We start from the raw sequence: 12,630 nt of genomic DNA, 5'->3' as shown, positions 1-12,630 counted from the left end.
CAAAGTATATTGTTTGGTATTGGTTGTCCATGATGAAACAATAGCTTGGCTACTGTGTAGAAGGACAGAACGCTCTCCCCATCCATCAATATCTCTCTCCCACTGATCTCTCTCTCTCCCTCCCTCCTCTCACCCTCCTCTCTCCGGTCAGAGATAGACAGATGTCTCTCAGACTGTATGCCCTCACTGGAACTGTGTATGTGATTGAGAGATCGCTGATCTCTGTCCGTTATTGATCTCTGTTGTGCAACGGTGGCGTTTATCGATAAGCTCAGTCCAGGGTTTAATGACCTGGAAGTAGATCGATGTTGTTCCCGGTCTGATCCGAGTGGCCAGGCTCTGGATCGTTGACTCTGTTCTGGAAGGGTCAACAGGGTTAACAGTGGCCCTCTGGGTTTATGGTAGAAAATCCAATAAGACAGAGTAGAGAAGAACCCTACACACTACAGGTGTATTAGGACGGATCCAGTGTTTCAGTAGTTTTAACCATCACACTGTCTTTTACTACTTCAAAAGGCTCCCTGCTCCCTTTCTGGAATACCAATACCACACTAATAAAACACAGTAGGGATATAAATCCTAAACACACACGCGCACGGACAGACACACGCTCTCTGAGCTATGTTTTGACATGAGAGGATCCAGCCCCCACCTCTTTCCGCTCCATCACCATGGTAGCAGACACTTCCTGCTGACCTTCTGTTGGTTGTCAAGGTTTTGTGAATCTGAATCAAGGGCAAGGTGGACACACAAAGCACATCCACGCGCATAGGAGACTGTTAACTCACACATGCACACACACACACATATGTGCGGACATACGCACCCACGCGCGTGCCCACACGCACACCACGCACACCACACACACCACACACACACACACACACACACACACACACACACACACACACACACACACACACACACACACACACACACACACACACACACACACACACACACACACACACACACACACACACACACACACAGACAGGACAAGTATCCAAAGATCTGATTATCTACTATACCTATTGGCAGCAGATTACGGCCCAACCCATCCAAAACCAACAGGGAGTAGCCTAGAGAGAGGTTATAATCTAGAGATTATAATCTGTAGTTTCTGACTCAAACTGCTACAGAATTTCCATGTGGTTTTTCAGACCTGGCCACAAGAGAAGTCATTTAGAATATGTGAATATCTTCATATTGTGCACTGTAAGGTATGTGTGTTAGAGTGAGTTTAAATCTCTTTGAGAGTGTGTGTACATATATGTGTGTGTGTGTGTGTGTGTGTGTGTGTGTGTGTGTGTGTGTGTTGTTTGTCCCTGAGGGTGTGACACAGATACACACATTCAAGCGGAAATAAGAAATACCTACAATCTGATCTGACCTGATCGATGGCCCCATGACATAAAACTGAGGATCAGATGAGAGGACATAGACAGTTGGCTCTGATCCCAGGTCAGTCAGTAGGGTAACATAATGGAGGGCATATCTAATTCATTTATTGAACGAAGTTTCCTCTCTCTCTCTGTTTATCTCCTTCTGCATCTTCTTGCCCTCCCTCCTCCCCCCTCCCTCCCTCCCTCCCTCCCTCCCTCCCTCCCTCCCTCCCTCCCTCCCTCCCTCCCTCCCTCCCCCTCCCTCCCTCCCTCCCTCCCTCACTACACCCCACCCAGTCTCCCGACCTCCCTCCCTCCCTACATCCCACCCAGTCACCCTCCCTCCCTCCCACCCCCTCTCCCCCAGTCTCCCTCCCTCCATCCTTCCTCACAGCTGGATGAGAGGAGCACAGATGCTTTTAGAGCTGACATTTTCTGTCAGTGTAAAAACACTGAATATTTAACCAGTGAGTCTCAGCAGGAGGAGAGTTGCCTGACTGAGACCCCCTCAGTAATGAGCTCTCTCTCTCTCTCTCCCTCGCTCCCTCTCTCTGATCATGTGGCTTCAGGTAGAGCCTGGCTAGGACTACAGAGGAGAGATCATTGATCTCAATGTCTATGTCTCTGGAAGAGACCCTCTATACATAAAGGTGGCACAATGGGACATAAAATAGAGGATTCTCCATCTGACAAAAGAACATCATTTTTTCCCCCTCATTAGCAGTTGTGGGTTCGTTATGTTGTTGGAAGTGAGCTACAGTGATTGCTTTGGGAGATTCTCATTTGGGAAAAATCAAATCAAATCAAAGTTATTTATATAGCCCTTCTTACATCAGCCGATATCTCAAAGTGCTGTACAGAAACCCAGCCTAAAACCCCAAACAGCAAGCAATGCATGTGTAGAGGATCGTCCTCAACTCCTTTGTTCTTTCTCCTCCGCGACCTGAAAACCGATAAGTGGTCGAGTGGTCGAGGAGAGTTCCAATTCGTTAGTAGGTGAATGAAGGAGGCTGCTCACCTCCTTGATTACTGACTTCGACAGAGGACGCCTCTCGCAGCAGGAGGCACAGAAGTGTTTTAGAATCCGCCACACCCTCTTTGAATCAGCTGTTGTTTTCTCGAAGGAGAAAAGGATGCACACGTTTAAAAACCAGAAACTGGTTCGTGTTTTATCTGTAAAATGTCTGCCACAACTAGCAACATTTGTTTTATCACTTTACACATTTATTTTGGGATTCCACTCCTGTAAATGTAATTTGCCTGATGACGCGAATGGAGAGGGAGTCTCGTTTCATACAAGCGAGTTTCCACGTTTCCTCCTTACTCGACTACCTTTGACCTTCAGAAATAGACAAGGAAAGGACAGAGGAGATAGCAAAACCAATTGAGAAACTCCCAGTGTCCATGTAAACTCCCTGTTAAGTTATGTTATGGGGAGTAAGAGTCAGAGGGGTCCGTCTGTATAGCCTAGGTGTATAGTCAGTCTGTATAACCTAGGAATATAGGCAGTCTGTATAGCCTGGGTGTATAGTCAATCTGTATAGCCTAGGTGTATTGTCAATCTGTATAACTTATGTGTATAGTCAGTCTGTATAGCCTGGGTATATAGTCAGTCTGTATAGCCTAGGTGTATAGTCAGTCTGTATAGCTTGGGTGTATAGTCAGTCTGTATAACCTCGGTGTATAGTCAGTCTGTATAGCCTAGGTGTATAGTCAATCTGTATAGACAGGGTGTATTGTCAGTCTGTATAGCCTGGGTATATAGTCAATCTGTATAAACTAGGTGTATAGTCAGTCTGTATAACCTGGGTATATAGTCAATCTGTATAGCACCACAAGCTTTCATATGTTCTCATGTTCTGAGCAAGGAACTTAAATATTAGCTTTCTTACATTGCACATATTGCACTTTTACTTCTCTTCTCCAAAGGTATATGAAATACAAATGGTATCGAGAGAAATAGTCCTAAATACTATATCAACTACAACCTAAAACCTCTTACCTTGGAATATTGAAGTCTCATGTTAAAAGGAACCACCAACTTTCATATGTTCTCATGTTCTGAGCAAGGAACTTAAACGTTAGCTTTTTTACATGGCACACATTTCACATGGCACACATTTTTACATGGCACATATTACTTTCTTCTCCAACACTATGTTTTCGCATTATTTAAACCAAATTGAACATGTTTCATTATTTATTTGAGGCTAAATTGATTTTATTGATGTATTATATTAAGTTAAAATAAGTGTTCATTCAGTATTGTTGTAATTGTCATTATTACAAATATATATTTTTTTAAATCGTCCGATTAATCGGTATCGGCTTTTTTGGTCCTCCAATAATCGGTATCAGTATCGGCATCGGCGTTAAAAATCATAATCAGTCGACCTCTAGTCTGTATTGCCTGGGTGTATAGTCAGTCTGTATTGCCTGGGTGTATAGGCAGTCTGTATAGCCTAAGTGTATAGGCAGTCTGTATAGCCTAAGTGTATAGGCAGTCTGTATTGCCTGGGTGTATAGGCAGTCTGTATAGCCTAGGTGTATAGGCAGTCTGTATTGCCTGGGTGTATAGGCAGTCTGTATAGCCTAGGCGTATAGGCAGTCTGTATTGGCTGGGTGTATGGTCAGTCTATATAGCCTAGGTGTATAGGCAGTCTGTATTGCCTGGGTGTATGGTCAGTCTGTATAGCCTGGGTGTATAGGCAGTCTGTATTGCCTGGGTGTATGGTCAGTCTGTATATCCTGGGTGTATAGGCAGTCTGTATTGCCTGGGTGTATGGTCAGTCTGTATAGCCTAGGTGTATAGTCAGTCTGTATGGACTGGGTGTATTGTCAGTCTACTCTGTACAGCCTAGGTGTATAGTCAGCCTGTATTGCCTGGGTGTATGGTCAGTCTGTATAGCCTGGGTATATAGTCAATCTGTATAACCTGGGTGTATAGTCCGTCTATATAGACTGGGTGCCAGTCTGTCAGAATGTCTCTTTCCGGTCAACAGGGTGTATAGTCATGCTGAGGATGTGTCAGGGCTACAGCTCTGAGTGTTCAGTGTGGCAGTGACAGATGATGCTCTCCACATGACCTGGCTACCAGCCTCATTCACATGCTGTCACACACAGGGAGGGAGAGGACGAAAGAACAGACACAGTCACAGACAGAGGGAGAGAGAGAGCTCCATTTTCGGCATGTAATACCATTGAAAGCCGTTACAAATAACCATCCCACAATAGAGAAGTGGGAGCTTAAAGGTTCATGGTCCCCCAGACTACCCACCACAATTAACCCTGTAACCATGGGGAATGAATGCGTCAAAAATAGACATTCATCCATAATGTGTCAAATTTTGAAGGAAAACTATGAGATCTTGTTGAGAGAGAGAAAGAGACAGAAAACATCTCATGAGTTTGTGCTTAAGAAAAAGACACTCTCTCTTTAAAGAGTTGCCCTGCGTTAGCAATGCATTCTGGCAGGGAGAGAGTCTGTGTGTGTGTCTGCTCTGAACAGGACTTATATTTTTAGCCTGGTATAAACAGACCCAGTTGGGAGGCCCTGTCTAGTGCCCGGTCCTCAGCCCACCTCAGCTCAAACACACACACACACGCACGCACGCACGCACGCACGCACGCACGCACGCACGCACACACACACACACACACACACACACACACACACACACACCAATTCACCAGTGTTGCCGCGCCCCGCCCATGGAGGAGGGAGGGACGGAAAGAGAGGGGGGAGGGGGGGTGAGAGCGGAGAGAGAGAGAGAACAAACACACACAAACCACTGTGCCTGACTGCCCTTTATTCTAGTGGTATACCCACTGACAGCAAGGTGATTGATGACTGTTTCAACTCTGTCTTTGAGCTAAAACCATGCTGCCATTCTCTCCTTCTGCTTTGCTCTTTCTTTTCCCATGCTATAAAGCTACAGGGCCTTGCTCTTTTCCTCTCATATTTTGTGATGTTAATCTATGGTCCCTCCCTCTCTTGTTCAAGCTATAAAACAGTATTCTCTCCCCCTCTCTCTGTTTCTCTCTCTCCCTCTCTATGGTCTGCCGTGACTGTGCAGAACGTTGAGTGACAGACACAGAGCAATAACCCAGCTCTTAACGGCAACATAAATCCCCATTTCCTCTGCACCATGCTCTGTCACTCTCAGCCCCTCCACCCTTTCATCACACCAGCCCACGTCTTCTTAGGGGGGAGAGGGGAGGGCAGGGGAGGCAGAGAAAATGGTCTCCTGCTGTATTCTGCTTGTTCTGAGAACAGGGGGACGTAATGTCCTCTGACAGCTTGAGGAAAAAGACAATTAGCCGGGAACAGGACTAGGAGAAAGGGGGAGACAGGGAGGGGGAGAGAACCAGGTGGAAAACAGTATGGAACTGGAGGAAAAGTGGGAGTCGGGGGAAAGGGTATTTGGCCAGAGGGCGAGCGTACAGTAGGGTGGATGATCTAGGTACAATACATTGGGTCAAGGGTAGGTGTGAGGTTAGCTCAGTGACTCACCGCGACTAAATCAGAGGAAGGGTGTGTGTGTGTGTGTGTGTGTGTTTTGTTTGTTAGCATGTCATTACTAGGTGGGGTCATCGAGACCGTCACTGATAGAACTGCACGTTGACATCTATTGAGAGCGGATGTGAATGTGTTTCCTGTGCCAGTCCTGTCTGGCTGCTTACACCAGAGCCAAACCTGAAACCTGCAGCATATTTGTTTCCCTGTGTTGTACAGTACGTGCGTGTGAACAGTATTCTGCTCACTCTCTATATATTGTATCAGTGAAAGTTTGTAAATGTCAGGGCCAGGTGTGTGTGTGACGCAGAGATGGTGGTTGTGATTAGAGGTCAACCGATTAATCGGAATGGCCGATGAATTAGGGCCGATTTCAAGTTTTCATAACAATCGGAAATCGGCATTTTTGGGCGCCGATTTCCAATTATTTACAAAAATGTTTTATTTTATTTTTTTACACCTTTTCAACTAGGCAAGTCAGTTAAGAACACATTCTTATTTTCAATGACTGCCTAGGAACTGTGGGTTAACTGCCTTGTTCGGGGGCAGAACGATAGATTTTCACCTTGTCAGCTCAGGGGTTCCAATCTTGCAACCACACAGTTAACTAGACCAACGCTCTAACCATTGCACTCCACGAGTAGCCTGCCTGTTACGCGAATGCAGTAGAAGCCAAGGTAAATTGCTAGCTAGCATTAAACTTATCTTATAAAAAACAATCAATCATAATCACTAGTTATAACTATAATTACTAGTTATAACTGCGTTCATTGCACGCAATGTCAGGGTATATGCAACAGTTTGGGCTGCCTGGCTCATTGCGAACTAATTTGCCAGAATTTTACGTACTTATGACATACATGGAAGGTTGTGCAATGTAACAAGAATATTTAGACTTAGGGATGCCACCCGTTAGATAAAATACCGAACGGTTCCGTATTTCACTGAAATAATAAACGTTTTGTTTTCAACATGATAGTTTCTGGATTCGACCATATTAATGACCAAAGGCTCGTATTTCTGTGTGTCATTATGTTATAATTAAGTCTGATTTGATAGAGCAGTCTGACTGAGCAGCAGCAGGCCCGTAATCATTCATTCAAACAGCACTTTAGTGCGTTTTACCAGCAGCTCTTCGTAAGCACAGCGCTGTTTATGACTTCAAGCCTATCAGCCTAATGGCTGGTGTAACCGATGTGAAATGGCTAGCTAGTTAGCTGGGTGTGCGCGAATACCGTTTCAAACATCACTCGCTTTTAGATTTGGAGTAGTTATTCCCCTTGCGCTGCAAGGGCCGCGGCTTTTGTGGAGCGATGGGTAACGATGCTTCGAGTGTGGCTGTTGTCGATGTGTTCCTGGTTCGAGCCCAGGTAGGGGCGAAGAGAAGGACGGAAGCTATACTGTTACACTGGCAATACTATAGTGCCTATAAGAACACCCAATAGTCAAAGGTATATGAAATACAAATGGTATAGAGAGAAATAGTCCTATAAATACTATATTAACTACAACCTAAAACTTCTTACCTGGGAATATTGAAGTCTCATGTTAAAAAGAACCACCAACTTTCATATGTTCTCATGTTCTGAGCAAGGAACTTAATTACACGTTAGCTTTTTTACATGGCACACATTTTACATGGCACATATTACTTTCTTCTCCAACACTTTGTTTTTGCATTATTTTAACCAAATTGAACATGTTTCATTATTTATTTGGCTAAATTGATTTTGACGTTTTATATTAAGTTAAAATAAGTGTTAATTCAGTATTGTTGTAATTGTCATTATTACAAAGAAAAAAATGGGGAAAAAAAATTGCCCGATTAATCGGCATCGGCTTTTTTGGTCCTCCAATAATCGGTATCGGTATCGGCGTTGCAAAACCATAATCGGTTGACATCTAGTTGTGATCAGACACATGGTCATGTTAGAACAGCTGGACCACAGCACAGTTCCCCACCCACTGACTCCAACACTCTTTGACCACAAACTCTCAAGGTTCCTAAAACATGCCCACACAACATCAATGACCGTACAGGGTCCTGACCAAACCACACGAGCTGAACTTATACAGGGCTGACCACACACGGTTAGAGAGCCAACGGCATTAGCACCAGACAAACCAAGTCACTGGGACCTGGGACGCAGTCAAACTCCCTGTTGTAGCTGCCAGGTGGTTTAGTCCTCAAGCACATTTCCTCCACAACAAGACAACACGGCTCCAGACCAACAGCTAAATCAGACCCCCGGCTGAACAAAACAAACCTCTGATTATGTTCACTGCAAAGTCACCACCGCCAGACAGAGAGGACAGAGCAGAGAGGACAGAGCAGAGAGGACAGAGCAGAGAGGACAGAGCAGAGAGGACAGAACCGAGAGGACAGAGCAGAGAGGACAGAGCCGAGAGGACAGAGCCGAGAGGACAGAGCAGAGAGGACAGAGCAGAGAGGACAGAGCAGAGAGGACAGAGCAGAGAGGACAGAGCAGAGAGGACAGAGCCGAGAGGACAGAGCAGAGAGGACAGAGCAGAGAGGACAGAGCCGAGAGGACAGAGCCGAGAGGACAGAGCAGAGAGGACAGAGCAGAGAGGACAGAGCAGAGAGGACAGAGCAGAGAGGACAGAGCAGAGAGGACAGAGCAGAGAGGACAGAGCAGAGAGGACAGAGCCGAGAGGACAGAGCAGAGAGGACAGAGCAGAGAGGATAGAGCAGAGAGGACAGAGCAGAGAGGACAGAGCAGAGAGGACAGAACCGAGAGGACAGAGCAGAGAGGATAGAGCAGAGAGGACAGAGCAGAGAGGACAGAACCGAGAGGACAGAGCAGAGAGGACAGAACCGAGAGGACAGAGCAGAGAGGATAGAGCAGAGAGGACAGAGCAGAGAGGACAGAGCAGAGAGGACAGAGCAGAGAGGACAGAGCAGAGAGGACAGAGCAGAGAGGACAGAGCAGAGAGGACAGAGCAGAGAGGACAGAGCAGAGAGGACAGAGCCGAGAGGACAGAGCAGAGAGGACAGAGCAGAGAGGACAGAGCCGAGAGGACAGAGCCGAGAGGACAGAGCAGAGAGGACAGAGCAGAGAGGACAGAGCAGAGAGGACAGAGCAGAGAGGACAGAGCAGAGAGGACAGAGCAGAGAGGACAGAGCAGAGAGGACAGAGCCGAGAGGACAGAGCAGAGAGGACAGAGCAGAGAGGATAGAGCAGAGAGGACAGAGCTGTGAGGACAGAGCAGAGAGGACAGAACAGAGAGGACAGAGCAGAGAGGATAGAGCAGAGAGGACAGAGCAGAGAGGACAGAACCGAGAGGACAGAGCAGAGAGGACAGAACCGAGAGGACAGAGCAGAGAGGATAGAGCAGAGAGGACAGAGCAGAGAGGACAGAGCAGAGAGGACAGAGCAGAGAGGACAGAGCAGAGAGGACAGAGCCGAGAGGACAGAGCAGAGAGGACAGAGCAGAGAGGACAGAGCAGAGAGGACAGAGCAGAGAGGACAGAGCAGAGAGGACAGAGCAGAGAGGACAGAGCCGAGAGGACAGAGCAGAGAGGACAGAGCAGAGAGGACAGAGCCGAGAGGACAGAGCCGAGAGGACAGAGCAGAGAGGACAGAGCAGAGAGGACAGAACCGAGAGGACAGAGCCGAGAGGACAGAGCAGAGAGGACAGAACCGAGAGGACAGAGCAGAGAGGATAGAGCAGAGAGGACAGAGCAGAGAGGACAGAACCGAGAGGACAGAGCAGAGAGGACAGAGCAGAGAGGACAGAACCGAGAGGACAGAGCAGAGAGGATAGAGCAGAGAGGACAGAGCAGAGAGGACAGAGCAGAGAGGACAGAGCAGAGAGGACAGAGCAGAGAGGACAGAGCCGAGAGGACAGAGCAGAGAGGACAGAGCAGAGAGGACAGAGCCGAGAGGACAGAGCCGAGAGGACAGAGCCGAGAGGACAGAGCAGAGAGGACAGAGCAGAGAGGACAGAACCGAGAGGACAGAGCCGAGAGGACAGAGCAGAGAGGACAGAGCAGAGAGGACAGAGCCTGACTGACTATATTACCACAGAGTTACAATGTTGCCGGATTGTCACAATGTATTGGTTCAAACTGGATCTTAGCCAGGTCAAACTCTCTCAGGTGGAAACATGGCATGAAAGAGTAGTCATTAGCACAGGAAACTAAGTATGATGACAGGGGTGGTTTCTGAGTAAGACAGAGAGAGAGAGAGAGAGCGAGAGAGAGAGAGCGAGAGAGAGAGAGAGAGAGAGAGAACAGCGAGTCCCAGGTAGTAATAAGGCATCATGGTTGGGAACACCCCCCCTCTTCCCTCCTCCTCCAAGACACACCTGCTCTTTGTTAGACGCCACATAGCAGACAGTGGTGGAGAATCTACAACACCCCTCCGGCTACTGAAAGCCACGTGGTCTTCCTCTGTGCTGGGTCTATGGTGAAACACACAGGCTCTTCGTTCTCTCTGTGTTTGTGCTGTGGAACGCTGGACTGTAGCATCACTGAAGTGGGTCTATGAAAGAGTACAACCTACAGTCCTCTACATGTTCTGTGTACAATAACACATTGAAGTAACTGACAATATCATTCGTCAAAAAGGATAAGCACAATAGAGTGTGCAAAACGATCTAAACAACAAGTTACAATCCAAAGTACAACGTTTATACTAAGGTGACCACCCCTGATATGAGAGGAGTGGACTTTTACCTGGGTGTACTGCCCAACTTGCTGTGTGGAATCCAAGGTTAAGCTGCAAACTATTCCACTAATTAAAAAAACGATCTTCCCAGCCGCTGGCGATCGCTCGCAGGAAAATTGGAGAAAAGCCAGAACCTTGAAGCAGTAACAGAAACATGTGTAGAGCACCAGCAGGAGAGAGAAAACAGTCCGACTTTGAAGCCTGGACAGCACGGTCTGCCCACAGCGCGAGTGTGTGAGGAGTGTGTGTGAGAGCTATGTAGGAGGCCTGACGTGCTAGAGCGGGTACAGACACACACAGGCGGGTTAGGGAGAGTCCCAGACGCTTGGGGGCTGAACCAGACACCGGAGCCCCAGCACCTGGCCATGGCCCTGCCCACCTCGAACCCCCCTTGCACTCCCCTGGTCTGAACCTTTCTCTCCCTCCCACCCTCCACCTGATCCTAGCCTATCAACTCCCACCTCTTAACCCTGTCACCAAACACCTCCACCCAACCCCCAGACACTCTCTGCTGCTCTCTACCCAACCCCTATATACTCTCTGCTGCCCTCCACCCAACCCCCATCCACTCTCTGCTGCCCTCCACCCAACCCCATCCACTCTCTGCTGCCCTCTACCCAACCCCAATCCATTCTCTGCTGCTCTCTACCCAATCCCAATCCACTCTCTGCTGCACTCCACCCAACCGCTATCCACTCTCTGCTGCCCTCCACCCAACCGCCATCCACTCTCTGCTGCCCTCTACCCAACCCCATCCACTCTCTGCTGCCCTCCACCCAACCCCAGCCACTCTCTGCTGCCCTCCACCCAACCCCATCCACTCTCTACTGCCCTCCACCCAACCCCATCCACTCTCTACTGCCCTATCTCTCTACCACTTATTCTCCATCTCTCTCTCTCTCTCTCTCTCTCTCTCTCTCTCCTCCATCTCTCTCTCTCTCTCTCTCTCTCTCCAACTTCCATTCTTTCTTTTCCTCTCCTCTATCATCATTCCCCAGTGTTTTGCTTCTATATATCCTCTATGAGTGCCTGCACTAGAAACTTCTCTTACCCTACAATCTTCTCCCCCCGCCTCTCTCTCTCTCTCTCAACGTGGCACAGGGCTGACTGCAGTCTGAGGGTAGTGGTTAGTACTGGAGCGCTCAGGGCAGAGTTCAGACCCAGAACAACAACCACATAATCACAGAGTCCAAACAGAGAGAGAGAGAGAGAGATAGGGAGAGGCAGAGAGAAAAAAAAGAGAAGGAGAGATTGAGAGAAGGCAAGCAATTCAAATCTCTCACTTCCACGGCTCCATTTTGCACCTCTCTCTCTTCCCTTGCTTCAACACACTATCTCTGTTACATACTTCTATTTCCTCAGCCATGTGAGCTTATCTAGGACAGCTTTTTCCACTCTTCCTCTGTTGATTCAGGCTTTGTCTCTGCTGCGTGCTTGTAGATAGCGACAGCTTGAGGAAAACGTTCCTGTAATGTTGTCATTCCATTACTTTAGTCAGCCACAGAGCTGATCTAACAGGGTCAATGGTAAATGCTGATATCTTTATCCCTCCTCTGATCCCATGATAAAACCTGACAGGGAAACAAACTGATGCCGCCTGCCCTGCCAGAAACGTGTGTATCAGTGCATGTGGGTAGATGTGGGTAGATGTGGGTGGTGTGTGGGTAGATGTGGGTGGTGTGTGGGTAGATGTGGGTGGTGTGGGTAGATGTGGGTAGATGTGGGTGGTGTGTGGTCAAGTCAATGTGCATGTTTTTTGATCTCATCAGGAAGCATTAGCCAGTGTGCCTTTTCAATTTCTTTGCTGTGTGGTGATATGCTACGGATGTGAGTCCTGTGAGATATGTTGCTACACATGCAGAGGTACAAACAGACAGAAACGTGTGTTCGCATGTTGAACAGTCGCTGAGTGTTGTGTCCTCTATGTGCTATAGCCTCGTGCTGATGCTTGCGATACATGCCGAGGGATTTAGCTCAAAGGCGCATTCTGTTGAAAATATGTACAAGTATGATTGTGTGTATGTGTGTCACACAAAAC

At 47.7% G+C, this 12,630-nt stretch overlaps 1 protein-coding gene across 1 annotated transcript in view; it reads right to left on the bottom strand.

Annotated features, from left to right (window-relative positions):
* The window catches only part of LOC135546327 (schwannomin-interacting protein 1-like), a 79,335-nt gene that overhangs the window by 54,279 nt on the left and 12,426 nt on the right, over positions 1–12,630 (bottom strand). The gene's annotated exons all lie outside the window — the stretch shown is intronic.

Source organism: Oncorhynchus masou, chromosome 9 (genome assembly GCF_036934945.1).
Source record: "Oncorhynchus masou masou isolate Uvic2021 chromosome 9, UVic_Omas_1.1, whole genome shotgun sequence".
Classification (NCBI taxonomy): Eukaryota; Metazoa; Chordata; class Actinopteri; order Salmoniformes; family Salmonidae; genus Oncorhynchus; species Oncorhynchus masou.
This window is presented reverse-complemented; position numbering and strand designations above follow the sequence as displayed.